The sequence below is a fragment of the Eurypyga helias genome, unplaced genomic scaffold (genome assembly GCF_000690775.1).
Source record: "Eurypyga helias isolate BGI_N326 unplaced genomic scaffold, ASM69077v1 scaffold35860, whole genome shotgun sequence".
Taxonomy (NCBI): Eukaryota; Metazoa; Chordata; class Aves; order Eurypygiformes; family Eurypygidae; genus Eurypyga; species Eurypyga helias.
In genome coordinates this window covers 34,938-40,937 of record NW_010226910.1, presented here as the reverse complement: position 1 = coordinate 40,937, position 6,000 = coordinate 34,938, and positions in this window count along the sequence as shown.

The following is a 6,000-nucleotide window of genomic DNA, read 5'->3' as shown; positions in this document are numbered from 1 at the left end:
ACCCAAGTCTTCAGTATGTAGCATGGGGAAGAAAGCTTGTGGGACTATGCACTGTACAGAGATTCTGGAAACAGAAGACTGTTCACAAGGAGTCATTGGGAAATATGGTTACTTAGGCCCCAGCTAATTATCTAGGTTTGAAAAGCAAGCAGGTGGAAAACATGCAAGCATTCAGTTTGAGAGCTTAATACCCCACTCCCCCACCCCCAAAGACTGAGAGGTCAAAATGTTCTAGGACTGTAAAGTCATGGACTACAGGTAGTGACTCAAACTTTTCTCCAAATGCATCCCCTTATACTTCCGTAGAATTATTCTTGATTACTACAACATGATAATCCAGAAAACAGAGATTGAAGTTTCCTTCCCTACCACAAAGATACAGAAGGACATTTTGTTACAGGTAGGAATTTTAACTCATAGGTGGGTCTCATGTTCACAGACATGAAAATTACCTCATTCTATGAAGGTAACAAAAAGTTTTTACGCTACCTATGCAGAATTTGGCATGTACATACAGTTTATTCTATTTATACTGATCTTAAGCACATTGATAGAATTCTACTGAGGCAGGACTGCCATGCCACACTTAAGAAGAGGGTTGTACAAAAAGAAGTGAACAACTAAAATTATTCCATTAATCACAAGTGTAAGAAAAATCACATATATTACTGAATAAGGATTGCATAAAGACGCTGTAGATTTCAGTAATTTGGTGAGATCAGTCTCAGTTGGCTTATACAGTTAGAAAGTAAGTAAAATAAGCCAAAGTTTTTACTTGGTTACCAGTCTTTCTGTACACTTTAAGTGTCTTTCAGACACTTAAAAATACCTGATTTTTATAAATGTGGATCTGACACCACTCACACTCATTTCACTAGGAGCTGAGAAAAAGTCAGAGCCACTTCCACTTGCATGCATAAAACTTGATGGACCACCTGGGTGATTGGGCTCAGTCCTCAAATCTGTACACGTCAGCCTCTGTTGAGGTTCTCCAGAACACGCACTCACTCTAACCCAGTTAACTGTCATCTTCTGTAGCATACAAAATCTACTTTGACCATTGATGCCCTTGTTAAATACATCTAGTTACTGAGTTATAGTCAACCTCACCCAATATTGAGGCTTCAGTTACTGAAGATCTGATTAGTATTCGTATTTTACTGTGCAATAGCAGAAGATCTTTTGTTCCTCGTAAGGCAAAAATTAGATTTCTTAGGACTTTGATTTCCCTAATGGAACAGTATTCTGAGCTGGGAACTTGAGCAATAAATCAGGGAGAACGGGGAAGCAACTTAATGGAATTCCATTATTAATTATTTCAATTTTTATTAATTGTTTGTTAATTTAACTGTGCCTAGATGGTTCATCAGAATTAGAACCTCATTAAATTGTGTACCATATAAAAACGCAAGTACACGCGGTGCCTGCTCCGTTACCCTTTCTGAAAAGCGACCCTTAACCTGAAAGCCAACACGCAAGTGTTAGAGTGGATGTGCTCCCACGTTTGCCGAACTGTGGCCTGACTGTACAGTACAGGCTGCAAGGCAAAGTGTAAAAAGGAAGTTCAGATGCAAGAAATAAACAGGTATGTGTGCATGCATGCTGTGCACGGCTTCTTCGGTTACTAGTTACCAGAGGTGTAAGAAACCAATCAAACCCAGTATTTTTCCCCAATTGATGCCCAATTTTCATATTGATCACCTTCCTCTGGTACAGGTTTAGTTTCCTTAAACACATGCAGTAGTTGTTGGTAGGAGGCTTGGTTTTAAATTAGCCAAACAATAGATCTGAGCTGTAGTTTTTCCCAAACTGAACACATTAAAGCATATACAGCTGGTGTTCAAGAGAGAGAGCTGAAAACCATTATGGATTTTCTGCAAAAGATGAAAGCTTCTAATTATGTTAGATTTCAAACCTAAAAGTCCATTTCCATGGAATCATCAGTTTTAACAAATCCGCTACTTCTTCTTCTCCCTTGTGTCTTCAGTTCCTACGTAGTCCCGGCAAGAATGTAATCCATCAATGTACAAATGTTAAATCACCCCAGTCATGAAATATTAAGAGAATGCATACAATTATGACTCCTAAATTGAAGTCATTCTAGCTGCAATTTGTCAAATCTACAATTGTACAGTGTTATTAGTAGAGTAAAATTAGAAAACTATGAAATATATATGTAGGAAAAATAGCATTTCTAGCACATGCATTTAATATAGCTGAGCCCTGAACCTGCTTCAGCTGAGGTCATCAAGAGTTTTTCCTTTGACGCTAGTGCAAGCAAAATGATGACAAGATCTTAACTGTCTTGGTTCTGAGCAACTGATGAACAACGTAACAGCAGTTCTTAATTCCTTCATGCAAAGGCTTGGATTTTCCAGAGCAAAGTAGAACGAGCATGCTACTAATGATTTTCCAGATGGCAATAAAATGTATTCAGATTTTTAAAACAGTCTACTACACTCTGAACCTAGACCAGGCGCATTAATTTTTTTGTAGGTATTCCCTGAAAGAAAGGGAGAGACAGACTGCTAGGGGAGCAGATCCTATGACAGCCTGTGAGAAACATGGAGAGTTCTCTTGCCCACTAGTTCCTCCAAAATAATAATAGTAATAAAATATGCAAACTCAAAAATTCAGTGTAATTTTGAAATAATTTAAAACCTTAAAAAGTGAGGTGTGGAATAAGATTATTAAACATATACAGTTCAGTCACAGATCATCCAGAACTTTAAAAAGCCGTATTTCTTGTACTTCATTACTAATATTTCCCAACAATACCCCAAGTAGTTTTATTCTATTTTTATCTCAAATAACTACTTCCTGTGAACACCATGTTCCTGCCTGCTGACTTTATTATACCATTTTACATGCTATGGACCTTGGTAAGGCCCTAGAAACCTGATCTAACTTTGAAGTTACCTTTGCAGGAGGTCGGACTAGAGACCTTTGGAGGTTGCTTCAAGCCTGCATTTTTCTGTAGCTCCGTGATTTTTCTGCAGTTTTTCTGTAATTCTGATTCTGCAGCAAGTTTTTCTAAGAGAAAAAATGATGAATATATGGAGAGTCCTTTCCACTACCCCTACCACAAAAGCGGTCTTTCGTTATTCTCTTATCTGATAGCTTGTGGTAGCAGCTGGAACTGTCTGCTGAGCTCATTTCATGCATACTTATCTCTCCTGATCTTCACTTTAGGTCTTGGTCACCTCCTCTCTTTTGTTACACTATATAAATACGGTGTAGTCTCATGCCTTTAAAAAGATACTGTTAGCTGATGTGCTTTTCTAACTGTTGCCTCTCTCAACGGTTATGCTCCGTTTCCTTCCCGCAATTCTGTCATTCTCTACCTAACTGGCATCTGCCTGCCCTTCCTTCTGAGGAAGCCAGTATCTTATTTTGATCTAGGTCCCCAAGAACATGTTCTTAAACAGCCTCAAATCTGCTGGTTTGTATCATGTCTTGTGGGCCATCTTCAGGGAAGCCAACAGTGCATTTTTTCCTTATAGCAAATCATCCTCATTTGACTCCCGTCACCATCTTTGTTTATTTCCTTTGCTTCCCTAAATTGTTTTTTGAGCAGATCATTTGGAAGAACCACTGTTTCCCTCACTTTCCTGTAGCGTTCCAAGTGTTTGGGCCTCCATTCCCTTTTCTTTTCCCTCTGCAATATGTCTGTCGGAGATTTATTCCACAAATACTATTTTGGCTAGCATCTGTATGTGAAAAACCTGCAGAGCTGCTTCTCCACTCCAGAAAAGACTGATTTTCCAAGCAAAAAAAGTAATTATGCCTACTGACATCACCTTTTGGAGGTCTAGCCTAATTTAAACTTAATATATCCATACAGGTAAAACATCCTTTATCATTTTTCACTTTCATAACATGTGATTCAAGGTAGGCAAAATTAGGGCCATTAACTTAAACTCTGATTTCTGAGTCCTCTCCTCTAAATTTGACTGATACTTCACCAAATTCCTTGTCACTATCAGTAGGATACAGACATCTTTATCCATTTATGTAACAACCTCATTTAAGCTGTCAGCATCACCTGTTGACTGTAACATTGTCTTCTCAGGCTTTGACAAAGCAATTTCACTGTTCTTTCTCCTTCAAAATACTACTGCAAAGGTAAATTCTTAAACGTTGTTTTGACTATGCCATCTCTTTCTTTGCTTTTTTCACTGATGCCTTTTCACAGTTTCATCAGAAATACATACCTTTTCTTTTTTGTAGAGGTCACTCAGGACCTCTGAATCACTATTCATTTGATGCCCATGACACTAGCTTTGATTGTTTGTATATGAAGGCTTCAAACAAACCTTTGTCCCTTTGCTTATATTTTGGAGAAGAGTCCAATACAGTGGCAAAATCACTGTCAGGAGGCATGAGTTGGACTCCAGAGAACTCGAGTGACTAATAGTATTAAAGAGGTAGCCACCTACACCTGCTTAAAGCTTGAACAGCCTCCTGAATGAGGAGGGACTACTAAAGAAGATCAGACAGAAACAGTTTAGATGGCACCCAGGCCTGGTCAGGAATACAGATCCTTACACCTCCCTCATTATTCAGCCTCCAAATCTCCCCCTCTGAATTCCCTTTCTCATAATGCATACAGAAAAAAAAAAAAAAGGACAATATTTAAACTGATGGTGTACTGAAACCAGTGCTAATCAGACAGACAAATATTGACACACTCACTTTACTCATCCATCCATGTTTTTTTTGTAATTTCTCTTAACTTGGATTAGAACCACTCTGTGGGAAGTCATTGTTTTTGTTCTGTTTGTACAGTGTCTAGCCAGTGGGATGCTGGTCTGATTAAGCCTCACAGGCACTCTGGTAACACAAATTAAAAACAATACCACTTTCTATTCCTGATACTTCTACAGAGACTACTTGGCTGTGGGAAGCTTAATTCTATGGCTGCACATGTACCAACAGAACAATACACCAAATCCTCATCACTGGTCTGCTGCAAAACCATTGAAGGAATTGCAACATCATCGCTGGGGACTTGAAGAGAGAAGCTAACTTAATTTTCATACAACTGAAAAAGTAAATGCGAAGAACAAAAACAAATTAAAAACGCCTGATACCTGATTGTATTTCATATGACCATCACAGAACTTTGCGTGCCACTTTTCAGTGTTTCAGGAAGTTAAAAATATGGGCAAAGGGGGGAAAAAAAGAAAAAACCAGAAGGGACCCTTCTTTCACTTTCTGTCACTTTTCCTAATAATTTAGCTTCTCCTCCTTTCCATAATTTCATTTTGTTTAACATCTGAATGCCCGCTACTAGAATATCAAGATTTTAAAGTTGATTAAACTTTATTTTAAACAATTTTCAGTGTTTTACACAGAAATTGACAAAGCACCATTCCTCAGCCTTCTCCAAGAGCTTCGCTAGAGTTTCATCTTTTTGTACGGCTACTACTATAGTTCTTTCATTTATCCAAAAGATTACCCACTATGGATATATCTTGTAAACTTGAAGGTGAAAAATAGGTTTTCTTGATGATGTGCAATTTTGCAAAGGTTCTTCTAACTCCCCCAGTATGAAGACTGGGTTAAGTCAGTCCAGCATATTACATTTTAAATATTCTGAATTTTATGATCTCGAACTGTTTATGCTGCTGTAAGCTAAAAGAGTAGGGAGAAGATTTTTATTATGAGACTGAACATCTTCCTTCCATGAACTAAATTGAGTCTTTCATTGACATAAAGAGAAAGGCAGGCTTTCCTTTTTTCCTGCCCGGATATTAAAAGAATGAGATCAAATTCTTCCTTGATTTATTTTGGGGAAAATAAAACATCACTTACTTCTGTATCAGAAGTTGAACAAAGTGACTTTCTAGATAATTTTTTTTACCTCAGAGCTCTTTGTTTTGTGAAGTCCAAAGGGAAGAGAAATCATACCTTAAGTCACATGCTGGGGCAGCTTCATATTTCCACACAACTGAAAACTTCTGACTATGAACAAAAAGAAATTGAGTTCTAAAGAAA